This window comes from Lissotriton helveticus, chromosome 3_1 (genome assembly GCF_964261635.1).
Source record: "Lissotriton helveticus chromosome 3_1, aLisHel1.1, whole genome shotgun sequence".
Taxonomy (NCBI): Eukaryota; Metazoa; Chordata; class Amphibia; order Caudata; family Salamandridae; genus Lissotriton; species Lissotriton helveticus.
In genome coordinates this window covers 716,218,559-716,237,580 of record NC_136061.1, presented here as the reverse complement: position 1 = coordinate 716,237,580, position 19,022 = coordinate 716,218,559, and the positions used below count along the sequence as shown (strand labels likewise).

Below are 19,022 nucleotides of genomic sequence, written 5' to 3'. Positions count from 1 at the left end.
TGCCTTGCACCCTTCTCCTCTCTGCCTTGCACCCTTCTCCCCTCTGCCTTGCACCCTTCTCCCCTCCGCCTTGCACCCTTCTCCTCTCTGCCTTGCATCCTACTCCCCTCTGCCTTGCACCCTTCTCCTCTCTGCCTTGCACACTTCTCCTCTCTGCCTTGCACCCTTCTCCTCTCCGCCTTGCACCCTTCTCCCCTCTGCCTTGCACCCTTCTCCCCTCCGCCTTGCACCCTTCTCCCCTCCGCCTGGCACCCTTCTCCTCTCTGCCTTGCATCCTACTCCCCTCTGCCTTGCACCCTTCTCCTCTCTGCCTTGCACCCTTCTCCTCTCTGCCTTGCACCCTTCTCCCCTCTGCCTTGCACCCTTCTCCTCTCCGCCTTGCGCCCTTCTCCCCTCTGCCTTGCACCCTTCTCCTCTCTGCCTTGCACCCTTCTCCTCTCTGCCTTGCAACCTTCTCCCCTCTGCCTTGCAACCTTCTCCCCTCTGCCTTGCACCCTTCTCCTCTCTGCCTTGCACCCTTCTCCTCTCTGCCTTGCAACCTTCACCTCTCTGCCTTGCAACCTTCACCTCTCTGCCTTGCAACCTTCTCCTCTCTGCCTTGCAACCTTCTCCCCTCTGCCTTGCAACCTTCTCCCCTCTGCCTTGCACCCTTCTCCCCTCTGCCTTGCACCCTTCTCCCCTCTGCCTTGCACCCTTCTCCCCTCTGCCTTGCACCCTTCTCCCCTCTGCCTTGCACCCTTCTACCCTCTGCCTTGCACCCTTCTCCCCTCTGCCTTGCACCCTTCTCCCCTCTGCCTTGCACCCTTCTCCCCTCTGCCTTGCACCCTTCTCCCCTCTGTCTTGCACCCTTCTCCCCTCTGCCTTACATCCTTCTCCCCTCTGCCTTACACCCTTCTCCCCTCTGCCTTACACCCTTCTCCCCCTCCGCCTGGACTCCAAAACGTAAGCTGATCACTTTCTTCAAACAAAATAATTTTGACCTGATAGACAAGCTTTTTATTTTTAGTAAATGCATGGCAGGTGCTCTACTATCAGTTTGCAGTTTTCATCCAGTATCCATATGTACTCTGGCTATACAAGGGAAGTGCCACCATCCCAAGCCAAAGATACATACTAAATACTAAGAACTACCAACAATATATCGCCCAAAAAAGGGCGAGCAGATAGCACATCACCCTCACATGCATTCATGTTTTAATGAGGATGCTTTTCTCTCACAATAAAATTAATGTTTGTGCAAAGGCCATTTTGACACCTCTATGTGCTGTACATAACGATTGTCACTGTAACTCAGCTTACCGAACTCAGAGGGTAGGTTGACTTGGTACACCGAGAGAATAACAAATGACTTGGAGGACTTAAACAGATGTCAGGGTGAGCGTGAAACTGACTACGATAAAGCAAGCAATTAAAATTGTATTTTGTTTGAAAGAACCATGACTTGTCGGAAAACACAATTTCTATTATGTATAAAAGTTCTTAAAAATGTCACAGTGATTACAAATTATATTACACAGGCACATATGTTGGAGAAAGGACCTACAGGCTACCTGAACAGAGATAATCTTCCCTTATTTGCAGGCCTGTTATCGCATTACACCGAGACCCCTGTTTCACCTTTCAACAATAAAAAGAAACGTACTGTCTCGTTCCTTGTCCCAAACTTGGTGGCTGAGGAAGTGCTTCTGCATCAGGAGCGTTCTTTCTAATAATTATAATTCACCATGGAACATGTGCACAAGCACATAGCAGAACACTGCGTCTTCGCCACATGCCAGCATGCCAGCTCTCCACATTTACCGAGGCCCACTCAAGAGGGGTGTGCAAATCGCTTTCACTTTCGCATGTTAGACATGCGTAGTCGAGCGGCTGAAATCATCCAGAAAAGGTAAGCATGCTTTTAAAATGCTGATTTGGAAACACAGAGCCAGCTTCAGCATTGTAATTGTGTCTTTAGCTAACTTGTAGGGGGGGGGGGGGCAGGGAAACAGTTTTTTTAAGGGTGCCACAATAGTTTTTTTAAGGGTGCCACAATCACATTAAGAGGTCCCCAGTCCATGTAGGCCCCCAAACCCTGACAACCCCCCTCCCCCACCCCTCACCCCTCACAGCCCTGGCCTCCTCCCTTCTCAAAGGAATAGTGCCCTGAGGAGAATGCACTATCTTAGGGCCCCCACCCCCTCCCCTTTCCGGGCCTGGCTCGTAGCTTTGACTGAAGAGAAACAATGGAAGTTGATACTTTGTTTCTCTTCAGTCAAAGGTCAGCAGCGCGAGGAGCAGGCTGCAGACAGCAGCAGCTGCTTTAGAGAGAGAGACACAGCTCTCTACCGGAGAGCTCAGCTGAGGGGCCCCCTTCATCTACTGGAGACTGGGGGCCCCCCCCAACCGCAGGGGCTGCGGGGGAGTTTGTTACGCCCCTGCGTTACGGATGTGGAAGGGGTAGGCACTACATGGTTATGAGGACTTCGGTTTAATTCGGAAATCACATAAAGGATGTGAAAGAGTCGACCCCTGAGCGGTGGACAGTGAGGGCTTCTGGTCTTGGATAATGGGGTCTCGCAAACCGTGCTTAACCCAGTGATATTTAAATTCAGTTTTGCCGCTGTAAGATTTGCTGCAAGCAGACTTCCCTTGTTGTGGCATGCTATTGGCACTGTGGGTCAGTTGTTACCTTATGCACTGTATGGTACAATTCTGCCGATTCGGGATAACCGCCCTGCCCTCTACTTATCCGGCTTTTTCATCTTTCGGATCGCGTCTTCCTGACTTCTGTGTTTATCACGTTACCGTAGTCTTAGACCTTGACATCCTCTTAGTACTCGCACGTCGACGTGTTCCCAGCAGTGCCTCTCTGATTTGGCCTTTCACATGTTTAAGCACAGTGTTGACTGCACCAATGGTGAAGCATTGTATTGCAAAAAATCACGGACCACATGAAATAAAGTGGACAGTGCTTAAACATGTGAAAGGCCAAATTAGAGACACACTGCTGGTAAATTTTGAAGCTAAATTCATCCTGAAATTAGGCACAACTGACAATGGATTAAACGAGTTCTCCGAAATCATGCATTGCCTTTAAAACTCTTCTTGAACTTATACAGTTACTACAGGACTTTTACAGTGTTGCTACAGTTGGATTCTACAATCTAAAATGCTGAAAAAACTTCAAGTGCCCAGCTGAGACAGGAGGGGACGCCATATCTATGGCAACAGGTAGAGGAAGTCAGGCATGTTTATGAGTCAGTCATTTTGATCGGCGTCAACACGTCGACATTCGAGTACTAAGAAGACGTCGAGGTCTAAGACCCCTGTCACGTGATAAACACGGAAGTCAGGAAGACGCGATCCGAAAGACGAAAAAGCTGGATGAGTAGAGAGCAGCGCGGTTATCCCGAATCGGCCTGTGCACCATACAGGAACCTTCCATGGCCTGTGGGCATCAAAGACACCGGAAGGCATCTCCCTTGAAGTGAAGAAGTCACTCACCTGCATTCGCAGGCACCGCAACTAAATTGACCGGTCTGCTGATCCTGAGCTCTTCCGGACTCCGCAGGGTCTGCAACACAGGTGGTTTTCCACAGCTCCAGAAGCCTGCCCTGCCCTCTCACCAAATTTGAGGCCAGTATCCCTCATGGGGGTTGCAATAACCGAACCACTGTGCACCGCGTCAACTTGCAGTTGCAAAGGCTTGTTGGCTTCCTTCTAAGAAGATCTTCGGGCTCCAAGTTGCCCCATCCTTGAGTACCTCCAGTGACCAGAGTCTTCAGCCACACCGCATCATGTCCTACATCTTTTGGTGGGATGCTTGAGGTTCTCTCTCGACTCCAGTGCCTGCGGCCTCTGGGTCTATTTGATGGTCACACTTGTTTCTTTTGGGCTCCCCTTATTGCTCTGGCCTGCCCGGACTCTCCTGCTTGTGGTGAGTCCCCTGGACATTGTTGGTCCCGACATTGCTCCTTCTTCACTGCCTGCGTTGGTTGCATTTGCCAAGGCTTGTTGGTGCTCGTGCCAGACACCAACCCCTCAGCATTCGACATCCTTCGTGGAACAGCTCATGCATGGCTCCTGGTCCACCTTAGCCTCGCCTGGTCCTCACAGCTGCAGAGTCAGGGTCATCGTCACCCATCCTGCAACACCCGACATCGGAGGGCATTCACCTGCCAAGTCTCCTGGTCATTCCTGAGTGACATAGATTCTGTCCCCTCTGCTTGCAGGTACCTCTCATCTAAAATCCACCTTCGGATTCCACCGGACGCTTTCTCCTTCGTCAGCAGCGGCACTTCCCTGAAGTCCTCCATTGGGTTCGACTGCAGTTTCCGACACCACTTCACACATATGCAATAGTCTTCCCTGGTGAAGGTAAAGTGGGTACTAAGGTATCCACGGGTGGCATGGCTCTCCAACCTTCTGTCTTCCACCGGCCATCTTCAGGGTCCACTGGGAAGGGTCCTTAATCTTAAAAAATCCAAACATGACTTGCATGTCGAGTTGTACGGAGCATGGCGTCGTGTTCCCACACTGCACACGCCCTCCGTGGAGTTCAAAGTCACTCACCTTGGGTTGTTCCAAGCATATCTAAACGTGTTAGAGAGTATTATATAATAAATACATATTTTTATAAATACTTGGTGTGGTTCTTTTACACTTCTGGACTAAGCCTGAAGGATGCTCTTCACAGCTACTACGTAGAGAGCATTCTAAGGTTAAGACCAATACAGTGCAGCTGTAAATGGGTTTAGTGATCACACCCGTTTCTGGAACTGGGAACTTAGTACTAGATGAAGGAAGGGCCAGTGCACGTGGTTGAACGCAGTTTCTGTGTCGATCTACATAAGAAGAGCAGGTGTCTGGGACCGGAACACTTTGTTTCGGAGGTGCATCAATCTTTTAGTATTGTCCCTAGTCCCTCTCCAGTATGAACGGATGTATGACGTTACAACGCGAAATATTACAACGCACTCCGTTACAACGCATTTTTTACAACACAGGATCCATTACATCGCATGCCTTTACAACGCATGACATTACATAGCAGATGCTATTACAACGCATGCCATTACAATGTAAGTATAGGTAAGTATATTATTTTTTTTAAATGTAATTAATGTATATTTCATTAATTAAATAAATTAAATTATTTTTAAATAATTATTTAGTACATATATTACTTTAAGTTTATTTTTAAAAGAACTTTCAATAATAAAGAACTATTTTTAATCAATAATAAAATTATTAAAATTAATTTTTTTAATTAAAATAAAAGATTTTATTTTAAAACTAAACCCTAAAAATACCCCTGTACCCCAAAACCCAAACCCAGCCCTGAAACCTAAAAATACCCCTGTTCCCCAAAACCCAAACCCAACCCTGAAACCTAAAAATACCCCTGTTCCCCAAAACCCAAACCCAACCCTGAAACCTAAAAATGCCCTTGTACCCCAAAACCCAAACCCAACCCTGAAACCTAAAAATACCCCTGTACCCCAAAACCCAAACCCAATCCTGAAAACTAAAAATACCCCTGTACCCCAAAACTTAACCCAATCCTGAAACCTAAAAATACCCCTGTACCCCCAAACCCAACCCTGAAACCTAAAAATACCCCTGTACCCCAAAACCCAAACCCAACCCTGAAAACTAAAAATACCCCTGTACCCCAAAACCCAAACCCAACCCTGAAACCTAAAAATACCCCTGTACCCCAAAACCCAAACCCAACCCTGAAAACTAAAAATACCCCTGTACCCCAAAACCCAAACCCAACCCTGAAACCTAAAAATACCCCTGTACCCCAAAACCCAAACCCAACCCTGAAACCTAAAAATACCCCTGTACCCCAAAATCCAAACCCAACCCTGAAACCTAAAAATACCCCTGTACCCCAAAATCCAAACCCAACCCTGAAACCTAAAAATACCCCTGTACCCCAAAACCAACCCTGAAACCTAAAAATACCCCTGTACCCCAAAACCCAAACCCAACCCTGAAACCTAAAAATACCCCTGTACCCCAAAACTCAAACCCAATATAAAAAACAAATATATTTATTTTTAATATTAAATAAAATAATTAAATAATGTTAAATAAAATATAAAATAAAATTATATACTTACCTATACTTACGTTGTAATGGCATGCGTTGTAATAGCATCTGCTATGTAATGTCATGCGTTGTAAAGGCATGCGATGTAATGGATCCAGCGTTGTAAAAGTTGCGTTGTAATAGAAGTGCGTTGTAAAAGTTGCGATGTAACGGCTGTTTCCCGTATGAACTCGGCTTGGTCGGTCATGGTTGATCAAGCACTGCATATACAGGTTAAGGCTTGTTGCGAGTATGCCTGTAAAGAGTTTAACATCTACATTTAACAATAAGATAGGCCGGGAAGGCGATCACAGGGTGGGGGCCTTTTCCAGATTTGGGAGTCACAGCCATGGTTGCCTCCCTCATAGTGGCTTTGAGGGTGTCGGTATCGCCAAAGGAGTTATACAGGATGTTGGAAAGAGGTACTAGCTGCATGGCAAAATTCTCACAGAATGAGGATGGGAACCCGTCTTGCCTTGGCAACCTTGCCCGGTTGTAGTCATGCTATGGCTGTAAAAATCAGAAAATTAAGCTACGAGAAATCAGTGAAAAATACCGCTATGCTATAGGAGAAGCTCAGCACCCATTTTGGCACGAGGATTTACGGTTCATCAAACTCGTCAAAAGAACTATTTAAAATAGTTAATTCTCTTATGAAACCTGCCAAGAAGCATTCTGTGAGCTTGCCATCTGAATCTCGATAAAATATGCTGGTGAACTACCTCCTTGAAAAAGTTAATAATATCTTTGCAACTTTTGTAGGGAAAGTAGAGCATTATGACTTAGTGAATAGTTTCCCTCATGACCACATGGTCAAGCAGGAGCAATAAGCCTTCCCTGACGTTAGGAAGGAAGATATTGAAGAACTTATGAAAACAGTCAAATCTAGTTCCTCCGTGGACCTTGCTCCTCTTGCCTTACTGATCAAAAGTGAAAATGGAATATATCCGGCCCAATTTGATATTTTTAATCTGTCACTTAAGAGTGGTACACTATCAGTTTCATCGAAACATACAGCCGTAAGACCCCTGTTTAAAAAAACAACAAAAAACACATTTTGAGTTTGAGCACCAAAAAAAGCGACAAATATGCAGTCTTTTTTTATGTATTCCCCATTTCAAGGTCTAAAAAGTGGAATACTACAGTAAATTGTGCTCCCTAAAAGCATAGCGCCCAGAAGGATTACTATTTACCAGGTGCGAGTCAGAATGGCATGGGAGAAGGAAAAAAGCCATAAGTGTTCTCAAGTATATAAATGCCTATATTCCATATTGTGTAATATTTTTGGAATGTTGCCATTAGTCCTGAATTGTGTATTCTAATATGCCATAATCATACATAGGATGGTCATTCAAACATAAGGTGCAAGGACAATAATATTCTATGCAGGGACTACGCTATTCTGTGGATGTATGACATTACAACGCATGCTTTTACCACGCATGCTTTTACATCGCAAGTTTTACAACGCATGCCTTTACAACGCATAGCGCTTTGGGGTGCTGGATAGTAAATAGTTTAATTTACTATTCCAACTCCAGTCCCAGTGGATAGTAGGGAAGGTTTTGGATAGTAAATTAAATCTATTCCCTAACCTAGAGCGCCCCCCAGCGCAATGCGTTGTAATGGTTTGCGTTGTAAAAGTTGCGATGTAAAAGCATTGCGTGGTAAAAGTTGCGTTGTAAAGGATCTTTCCCCTATTCTGTCCTTACTTGAAGCCGGTTATGTTGCAAAAGAACGTGTGATTTCCAGTAACAAAGTCAACTATGCTTATTTCTTATCTCTACATTTACTCTATAATCAACGTAACAACTTATAAACTGTTGTCATCATGAAAGTCATAAAAACATCTCTTAGTACCCCTTTTAAGAAGACAGGTGAAGCTCTTCCTTCTGTGTGTGCTGCAAACAAGGCCTCTCAGTACTCCACGTTTCTAAGACTACATTACACTAAACACATTTTCATGATGAACAAAGAAATGTTGTTCACTGTCAACACAAAGCTAGACCTATTGGCTTTGTCATTAACTTAACGAACCAGAACATTTTTCTAGAGGATACTTATTGCAATAGTAAGATTAATTTTGCAGTTTGCCTGTAACTGAAATATTTGTTTCTTGCCTATTGGCTCTCTGTGTTTTTTTGGGGTTGAGGAAATGAAATATGGGAGTGAACATTTTCTCGACTGATATATTTGAACAGAGCATGCTCATGGAATTAAACACACCCTATTGAAGTTGCTAAAGAACCCATGAACGGATGGAGGAGATAGAATTTGTGTATTTTCAACCTCATATTATTGTATGCATTTAATCTGTATTTTAGAGCAAGAAGGAACGCCCTTGCTATACAGTAGAGAACTGTGAGCAGATAGAGCTCAGCAGGCGACAATGCTTGTGTGTGAAGTCAACAACTGTAAATATCATCCTTCATTTCTGCATCATCATTCCATGCCAAGTCTCTGCAAAAAACACATACGCATTACAGCAAGAATGAGCTCTATTTATAGTAGCACTCAATTGATGGCATAAAACAGAGACAATGCAATCATGTGAGGACGAGTAATACACAGAGTACCTTTCATAGAGCTCGGCTAATATTGAACAAAATTAGAACTACCAAATCTGTGCCATGCTGCTGTCCTAGCTGAAATAAGGTAAAAGGGGAGGGGGAGAAATCTCTTTTTCACCACATTGTTTCTTAATTACCCTGAAATGTCATTAACTACGAATAATGAAAGTGACGATATTCTAGAATGGCAGGGGAATGCCACCTTAATGTAAACTAAAGAGAGCAACAGTCTCTGAGATCTAAGAAAAATATTTGGCTCAAATGAAAGGGTGAGGTCAGAAGGGCATCATAAGGCGGGTCAGTTCCCGCTTGCTCTGTCAGGGCAACAACTGACCAAGCTCTTTGTTCCTCCCTCTCACATGTGCAGGGTGCCAGTCTGGCTAGGGTCTGAGCCACAACCAGACTAGGGTTCTCCCAACTGGTGTTGGTCCACCTCTGGAAGCCTTCAGGAGCTTGAGAGGGGTTTGGACTGCTAAACCCTGCTCAAAAATGTTGGTTTAGCAGAAGTACGTGGGATCTGGGCTTTTTAAAGATTGCATAGTTTCTGCTTAGATTGCAAGCCTTGATTACTCTTCCACTTCCTTCCTTTTTCATTGGGTGCATTTGTTGAGCTGTAAACAGTATCCTTCTCTTGACTACTGCTTATATTACCAATTGCACTTTTTGCCCTTTTGGCATCCTTTTACTCATTAAACACCATCTCTGCTCAGCGCTTGATGACATATGGATTACTCGGCCTACTCTTATTACCTCTTCTTTTTTTGGTGTACACACACTGAACAGCCCTTTGCCCTTATGGCTTAGCTGGTGTTGCGCAGCTACTGATATGTTAGTCTTATTCCAGTTATAATTTGTGCATCTATATCGCACATACCCTCACCCATCACACCACCAGGCTTGTGTCCTATACCACGATAACGGCACTTCAGTGGTTATCACACACAGAACTCTAAAACACAATTACAACCACACAACCTATGCGTATGGCCTGCAGTCCATGTGGGTAAGCTTTTCAGTGGCCCACACATACAAATGTTACAATAAAATACAACTTGCCACCTCAAGAGACTCCCTTACTCATACAACAACTTCAAAACCCATACCATGCAATCCCCAGCAAAGCAAACATGCATCCTTAAGGTGTAGCACAGATTATGTAGAACTAATGGTGCTAAAGTACCAGTTGCAATCAGAATCAATGTAGCTATTCTACTAGGTATCAGCCATCGTACCACAATCACAATACCATTTAGTGCCATTATAGACAGTGAGAGGAGGCCCTTCCGGACTGCTTTTCTTAGTAATATTGATGATAGATCTGAAGTATAGTAGTAGTAGTAAATTTAAGATTGACAGAGGGCAAGCAGTTACATAAGAACAGGGGCTAATTTGGGTTTCCAAACTCACTGATGCCTCATCCTTACAGATATAAGATGTGGTAGAATCAGGGCCAGACTGGCCATAGGGGGGCAATCCCCCAGTGCCCTGCACGGATGGGGGGCGGCTTTGGGCCACCAGGGCCCTTTTTTGTTACAGGGCCGCGGCCCTGTAACAAAATTGGCCGAACACCGGCTACGGCAAAGAGCTCGGCGGCACCTCCAACCCCCCACACCCCCTGGGTGGGGAAGGGGGCGGGGCGGCCGAGTACTTTGCCGGGGCCGGTTGTGATTCCCAGTCCGGCCCTGGGTAGAATAGTCTCCATTTTATTGTGGCTTGATAGATTGATAAAAGAATTGTTATTAAGTTAATATAATTAATGTAATTTACCTGGCCACTAACTTTTTTCCGCTTGCCATGTTAGAAATTTGGTTACTGGTTGAGTGGGGTGCGAGACCTGGTCAAGCAGCAACCACAATCCTAGTCAGGGTAAGCACAAGCAAATCCCAAATTAACCTGTGCTTAACCCCCGGTAGCTTGGCACAGAGCAGTCAGGCTTAACTTAGAGGCAATGTGTAAAGTATTTGTGCAACACTTCAAACAGTAAAACAGTGAAAACACCATGCAAACAAATCCCATTCTAGGTTAGAAAAATAGAGCAAAATGTAAAAACTAAAACAGGTCCAAAACAACAAAAATCTAAAATCAGTAGGACAGAAGTTATGAATGTTTAAAGAATAAACTGCAATATAGTGCCTAAAAGCTTAACGTGCCAACAGCAGCTATCTGGTCAGCTGGACCGGGTCATGGTCTGAACCTGGTGGCAGCTGGTTCGCGGCTGCGGCGGTGCTTGTGGGCTCGCTCATTATTTTATCGTGCTGTATTTTAAAAACTGCTTTTTGGTTTTTCTCCTACCTGGCTGCTGCTTCCTCACTTATATCGCCGCTCCCCTAGCCACCGGTCCGGCACGGCTGAGTGCCGCTTGATCCGGAGGGCTGACGGGGTTGCGGCCGCCATCTTGGAGGGGCAGACCATTCCCTAGGGCAGCGCTCTAGTTTACGCGCACCTAGGCCTCAAAAGCGACGCTCCATGCGCACGCGCAGCGGACGCGCCGAAGGCGCGCCAAAGGCAGGCCCGTCTGCGCCCGTCCGCGGCCGGCCGGGGCAAGGGGCACCTCGCTATGTCCAATTTATATCCTATTCCTCAGGCGAACTCCACGGTCTCCAAAGTTATGGCACCCTCAGTGCAGCCTCAGCGTCCACCATTTCCAACCTCGGCCTCGCTCGGCCCCAGTCCACTCCCCCCACTGCTCCCACCTGTCCCCCCCCCTCTCCTCTGTCCCACCTCTCACTAGAACCTGGCCAGCCTTCCAGTCCAGTGGCCGCTATTTCAGCTTACCTTTTAAATACCAGATCAGCTGTGAAACATCAACTTGAACTTTTCGACTTTTTGGATTGCCACAAACCTGATCTGTTATTCTTGACTGAAACCTGGTTCTGTCCCGATTCCCTTCCCAACATTCTTGCAGCACTACCCTCCACTTACTATGCCCTAAGGGCCGATCGCCCGCCGGGTAGGGCAGGTGGAGGTGTTGCCCTGATTGTTCGGTCAGACGTCCACTTCCAAACTCTCTCCTGTCCGGCTATTAAGGGAATCGAGTGTTTGGTGATGCGATCAGCCTCTTTTCAAACTCCCATCACTTGTGTTCTCGTATATCGCCCCCCCTATTCTACCCCCCACTTCTTAACGGAGTTTGAGGAATTACTGGCCACATTAACAGTCAACAACTCTGCTGTTTTGGTCCTTGGTGACTTTAATTTTTGGCCTTCTGATCCTGCGGAAGACGCAGCATCCAGGACCTTCACAGATTCCCTCCTCAGCCTTAATTTTACCTCTCACGTATCCGCTCCTACCCGTTCTAAGGGTCACGTTCTTGATCAAATCTGGTCACTGAACATTTCGGTTTCCCTCCCTATTATTACACCGTGTCTGTGGTCCGACCACTTTTTGATTTTGTTTACTCTTGATCTCCACCGGCCCAAACGCCCAGCCCTTCCCAGGAACATTTGGGCCCGTAACTGGAACAAGGCCGATATTCCTGCCCTCTGCCTCACTCTTCAAAATTCCTACCCGGCCCTGGAGACACTTTCCCCATCTTCCCAGGTTACCACCATTAATGACTGGCTATCCAGGTCCTGTAATCAGGTAGCTCCCCTGAAACGTGTTGCTGTGAAACGGGCCCACAACGTCAACAAATGGTTCACTGATGAACTTAAGGGAAAGAAGCTAGCAACCCGCCAGGCTGAACGTGCATGGAGGCGCTCCTACTGCCCAAATTTAAAAACTCATTACTCATTCCTGCTTAACGCATATAAAAAGGCAATCCTCTCAGCCAAGACTGCTTATTTCTCCGATAAAATACTTTCATCGGAAAACCAGTCCAGAGAAATTTTCTCCACCGTTCATGAGCTGGCCATGTCAGACAGAACCTCCCTAAAACCTTCCCCTTCCCAAGCCCTCTGTGACTCCCTAAATAATTATTTTGTGGAGAAAATTGAAGCAATCAAGGCTAACATACCCCCTCCCCCCCCCATTCCCCCATTCCCCCCGGCCCCTGAACCCTCTCCCAACAGTTTTCATTTAGACCACATCCCTCAACTGACCAGTGAGACGCTATCTTCGCTAGCGGCGAAAGTCAAGTCTGGCTCTCCTTTAGATGTATGCCCAGCGCCTATCTTGAGGGAAATCTTCCGGGCTTGCCCTTCTCCTCCCTTGGCATTCCTGAACGGTTCACTCAGGACTGGCACAGTCCCAGAGCTCCACAAATCAGCCATAATCATCCCTCTCCTGAAAAAACCCGGTGCTGACCCCGTCCCCCTGACTAACTATCGTCCTATTTCCCTTCTCCCGTACCTGGGAAAAATCCTGGAATGCCACGTCGCCTCTGTCCTCAGCTCCTTTGTGGAGGACACTGGCTACCTGGCCTCCTGTCAGGCTGGATTTCGTCCCCGCCACTCTACTGAGAAGGTCGTGGTCTCGGTCCTGGACAGCCTCAGGGAGGGTATGGATGGGGGCCATCCTCAGGCTCTGGTCCTCCTAGATTTGTCCGCTGCCTTTGACACGGTTGATCATTCCATCCTTCTCACCTGTGTCAGGGCAGCGGGCATCAGGGGTCCTCCCCTGGATTGGCTCGCCTCCTTCCTGAGGGATCGCACCCAAGCCGTCCATCTAGAAGGGTTCTCCTCTTCCTCACGCAAGGTACAGTGTGGTGTCCCCAGGGTTCTTCCCTCTCTCCTCTTCTATTCAATCTTTATATTTTCCCTCTTATTTCTGCTCTACAACAACTGGAGGTCACTGTCTATAATTATGCAGATGACCTCCAGCTGATCTTCAACCTCTCACACTCTCCCGAATCTATTTTTAATTTCCAATCAATTTGATTTTTTATCAGGGACTGGATGAACTTCAACCACCTCAAACTCAACCCAGACAAAACTGAGCTGGCTTTGACTGGTGGTGCATCCAGTCCCTGGACTTCCATGTTTTGGCCCCCCTCACTTGGTCCCCCACCTCACCTTCACATTCTGTTAAAACACTCGGGATCACGTTAAATCAAAACCTTACTTTGCACTCTCAGATCAGTATGGTGGTGTCTTCTTGTTTCTTCACTCTCCGTACTATCAGGAAAATCTCTAGATTTTTTCTCTTCCCGCTCTCAAACTCATCATGATGGCAATGGTCCTATCACGACTGGACTACGGTAACATCCTGTACAATGGCGTTCCGGCTTACGCTCTTCGACGCCTACAGCTGGTTCAGAACCATCATGCCACCTCTGTACTAAAGAACCTGCACTGGCTGCCCATCAGGGAGAGGGCCCTTTTCAAACTGGGCTGTACGGCGTTTCAGGCTCGAGCTGGTACTGCCCCAGCCTTTATAAACTCGGCTATTTCCAGCTATACACCAGCCAGAGCACTCCGCTCCTCCTCTCAGTACCTTCTTTCCATTCCTCGGTTCAGGAAGATGAGGATGGGGGGGGGGGTGAAGTTTGCGGTCCGCGATTTTCGTAAGGCTCTAAAAACTCACCTCTTTTCGCAAGCATTTCCAGCTTAGTCTTTCCATTGCTGCCATTTGAGTTCTAAAAAGTCCTCAGCGCCATGAAACCGCTAGGTAAAAGTGCGCTCTATAAGTGTTTTTAAATTCAAAATTCAAATTCAAGGTCAAAAGTTCAGGGAGACCGCGATGGAGCATGGGTTGGATACAGTCCCAGGTAAGTCCCGCTGAAATGTTAACTTCTCAAGTTTTGTGCCAAGAATCCTGCTCACGATGGAGAGGGTCGCCAGGAGCAATGAGTGTGTTGCGGGCGGTGGTCAGAGTTGGTTAAGAGCAGTCCGATGTCGCGGACAGGCAGGCTGGAGCTTCATGTTGATGGTCCTCCACGGGCTGTTGATGCTGCTGTGTGAAGAGACAGGCTGGCGGTGGCTTGTACTGACTTTTGGAGCGAGAAACACAGTTCCGGTGTGAACCTGCCCATTTGCGAAGAGACGAAAAGCTTTATTTCGAGAGCTCAAGAGCCACACCAAGGGCTCAGGACCTGAGAGGCTCCACTTGGAGGTCAGGAACTTACTGAAGACGGGTCCAGGAGCTGTTGGAGAGCCTTTTATGTCTTTGAGGCTCAGAGGAGGCCAGCAGACGAGCCCTATGAGTCACTCTGGGGTTCTTGATTCACGATGAGTTGCAGGTCCAGTTCTTTTTCTCCAGGCAAGAGGGCAGCAAGTCAGCACAGCAGGGTAGCAGTTCCTTCAGAGTAGCAGTCCTTGTAAAAGCACAGCAGTTCTCTTTGAAGTGGGAGAAGCTTCTAGAGGCCTGCCTTTGAAGTGCACAGATGCCCTGCCTTCCCTGCCCTAGCTACAGGCTAACTACATGCGGTATGAAGCCCTGTGTGTAGATGCAGTACACAGCCTATTCAAGTGTAAGTGGGGCTGTGCCCAGCTCCTTCCTCCCACCAGTAATGGCCGATCCAGTCACACCTAAGCTACAATAAGTCCAACTGTCACCTATACCCAGTCAGAGACAGTCTGCAGGCACCAAATGGCTAAGGCGAGAAAATGCAAACTTTCTAAAAGTGGCATTTTCAGAATTGTAATTTAAAACCTGACTTCACTATAAGTTAGGATTTTAAATGATGATTCCAGAGACACCAAACATGAATTGGATCGCTCTTCCCATTTGGAAATTAAACTTATAAAATATAATTAGGCAACTGCAATGTTATCCTATGGGAGAGTTAGACCTTGCAGTAGTGAAAAACGAATTGTGGAGTTTTTCACTACCAGGATTTGTAAAATATTGAAGTACTAGTCCCACTTTTCAAAATACATTGCACACTACTCTGTAACAATCTTTGAGAATAATATCCATTCAAAAGTCCATACCAAACTTCATACCAACATGTTGTGACCCTGCCAAGGGTCTTTGACACAGGCTCCCCTGAGGGACTCACAAATCCCCCGAGGTAGAGCCACGAAGGATGCGCGTCCCTGGGTATCTATGAATTTCTTTCTTTAATAACTCCCAAACTACTGAACAGATTTACACCAAATTACAAAAAGAGATCTTTCTTGACCAAGATCCAGCTTGCTGCCAAATTTGGTGTAATTCGGTTCAGTGATTCCAGATGTAGCCATGTCTAAAAACTGCTAAATCCCCATAGACACTGCATTGGGAAAAAAGTGTTTTGGGACCTTTCGCCCAACCCGCACCCCCCTGATGATCACCATGAAACTTTCCATGCAGAACTAGGAAAGTAGGGTACTTTTTTGGGAACATTTCGGGAAGATTTGTCAAACATCGCCAAAGTTATTAGCAAAACAAAATACACTTATCTCGGAGAAAGGTTGGTCCTAGCTATAACTACCTAAGTACTGAAAATGACCCTTGATATAATTACCTGAAGTGAAAAAGAAAAGAAAAAAACAATCTGATCTACCTACCTGTGATGCACCCGCTTCACATCTGCCAGCTGTATGCAGGATGGGAACGTGTCTCTCAAGAGTTTGTGAATACCCACAAACTTGTGTGTTTTTGTTGGTATTCATCTACAAAAGTCTACAACATCCTGCACTGTGAAGATTTACTGACACAAAAGTCAGCCTTACAGGTGAATTTGTAAGTGGAAGTGAGTTAATTTACAAGCTCAAAGTCACTTTCAGTGAAACACTGAGATGAATTCCCACTCATAAAGGATGGTGTTTGTGGACCTAAGTGTCGGATAAGAACAAATACTGGCCCAAAAACCTTACTACAAGAAATCTTTCACAGCAATACACCGGATATAGAGTGCTGGCCGACAGGTGGTGATACACGCAAATCCAGTGAAAGGCTGTGGGCAGGGATGTCCTGTGGTAGTTCTTGCGGCCGAGCATCGAGTGGGACATATTTCTGGTGAATGCCTACACAGAGAGGCACTTGGCAGAGTGTGCACTGGTTGCAGATCCCACAGAAAAGTCCCAAAAGTAACAGCCTGCGACATAAACTTGGAGAACTGAACGGACCCAACTCACAGGAAAGCTGTCAAGCTCATGGTGAATACTGGAGAACGTGTTCTTCATGAACCAGTGGGTTGGTGGGACAGGTGGGTGTTGAGTGAGCATTCGCAGAGGAGACAAGCATGAAGGCCAAAAGGCATCAATCTGACAGAAAGCAAGCCAACTAATGGAACAGAACTGAATAACAACACAGACAAGCTATTTCACAAGACGGTGGGACGGTTAACTAGAGAGAGGCTTGAAGAGGCATTGCAGAAGATACTGGAATTTACATCAAGCTCTCCTTTGCCACCGGGAAAATAGTCAGACAGTCAGGCGGCAATACTGTGGTTCATATATGAATGCATTACAACCACTGCTGTGTTACAATCCACGTCAACACCCCCCACAAACAGAACTAAAAATAAAGTGTAAATGGTAGCTTAAAGTACCGACAAGCCACGTAATCATTCTCTACTTCAAACTCTGCCAACATTGCAAAACTAGAAAATCCAATTTGTACCTCGAATGCGGATAATCTTGAGCAGCAAACCTGGCCCATGCGGACTGATAATAGGAAGCTGTTTAGGAAACGTTGTATTTTATCCATTGCAGTTATTTCTCAGTTATGAATTACATCGTTTAACTACTTGGTGCACGCGAGTTACATTGTACAGTCAATGGCCTGCACAAATGCCACTATATACTGTCCAATCTCGTCATACTGACAGAAGTAAAATATATCTTCACCAGATCGAATCCTCTCGCCAGCTTCCTTGAGACGCCGCCCTCAACTCCTCTTTCCGGCAAGTGAACCTTTAGCTCTGCATTTGTAAAGGGAAATCTAAAACTGCAAGTATTATAATAACAAGTGACGTCAGTGTCATCGACCTGGACGTTTGGGTTGGATTGCTCTGGCTGGAGCAAGACCAAATCTGTTTTGCATGTGGCTAGTCTCTGTCTGGAAAGAGACGAAAGAACACTGAACAGATATTATTTCAAGCATTCCTTCGAACACTATTGTTTACCAGACTAGGCATGGGACAATTTGAGATGTGTTTACTACTCTAGGGACAATGCCATTATACAGTTTTATTTTCAACTGGAGCGATTGAACTGTAAGCAAGTAGAATGCTCCTCTTATGGTCAACTTGAACCTCACAGTCCCCAGATAATTATAAAAGTACACAGAGAAGCGAAGCATTCACCTCACGGGATGGAAACACGAGTTGAAGATGCACACCGTCTGGGAGAGCCTCGAAAGATTCCTCCTTCTAGTCTGGCACCGCAGCAGCAGCTAGACACCGGTTACTTTTGAGTTTTAGCTCTTAATAAACACAAAACGCCGACTAATACAACGAATAATGCAACTTTTCACAGCTCCAAAGCACAGGCAATTAAAAAGGCGGCTATATGGGATCGGAGAGATGCACGTGCCTCAGGTCCATGGAAAGGATGCGTTCTAAAGGTGGATAAAAGCGAAAATGTACACAAAACAGACACGTGGGAGCTCCTTAGCGAATTGATATGCAGCCATCTAACTATGCATGACTAGGCATAACTGAAAGAAATCAAATGGCAAACAAACCCCAAGAGACTAGAGTGAAGCTCGCCTTACCTCTTTCGCAGTAAAATGAGATGACGTAAACCACAGCAGGAGACGGGGAAAAGGTGGGAGGGTGAGTGGCAGGTCTACCCCTATGGGATTTCCTGCCCTCACGACAGTCAATTACTTTTATCACAATAAAAATCCGGGAATTAAATGGCAATCAGGACCTTGAAAGCAGTAGGCACCCCTCAAAGTCCACCGCGGAAAGAGTCCCTCAAAACACTGCAGCGATTTAGACAGCACAGGGAGCAGCCATTATCTCTATTTACTATTGGGTATCCTATAGAATCCTAGGCCCTGACGTCTCCGGAAATTAAACTCCGCCCTTGTTTGAACAGACCGAAGCAGCTGATCCCAGAGCGCTGCAGATGTCAGAGCTGGGCGTCCTTGTCGATTACTTGAACCTATCTAGTCTTCATACAATCCAGACGTTGGTAAAATCGTTTGGACATGTTTTAGACGCAGCAGATATCAGATTTGTGTTTCTTTACTGAGCTCGTAAGCTTTCTAATTCGTAAACATTTCAGTGTTTACATGACTGCCTGCGTTCTGCATTGCTTTTCTTTGTGTTTTTCAAATGTTTACATTATGAAGTTGCTGTTAGATCGCTTCGAGAAGATATAAAATTTACTTTCTGAACGTTGGAGGTGGGAAATGTACAGATTGTTTCTAAAACATTGTTTTTTTATTAGTGTCATGTTGTATATTGATTCTTCTTGAAATATGGTACAAAAGGGGGTGGTTATGGACGGAGCATCTGAACCAATCAAACACTCACACCCAGTCAAAATATCTGGGTTGAATCCATCACCGTTCTTTAGCCCACTCTGCCACCCCAGTTCAGACATGGCTATATG

The 19,022-nt window shown here is 46.1% G+C and overlaps 1 protein-coding gene across 5 annotated transcripts in view; it reads right to left on the bottom strand.

Annotated features, from left to right (window-relative positions):
• The window catches only part of TCP11L1 (t-complex 11 like 1), a 262,173-nt gene extending 243,676 nt beyond the window's left edge, over positions 1-18,497 (bottom strand). The window contains exon 1 of one of the 5 annotated variants that reach the window (XM_078680861.1): positions 18,175-18,497. The gene's annotated coding sequence lies outside the window, so the exon portion shown is untranslated. Of the gene's footprint in view, positions 1-17,764; positions 18,046-18,174 lie in introns of those variants that run through there. The other 4 variants (XM_078680863.1, XM_078680862.1, XM_078680865.1 and 1 more) reach the window with 4 other exon arrangements.
• Between the last annotated feature and the right edge of the window lie 525 nt (positions 18,498-19,022).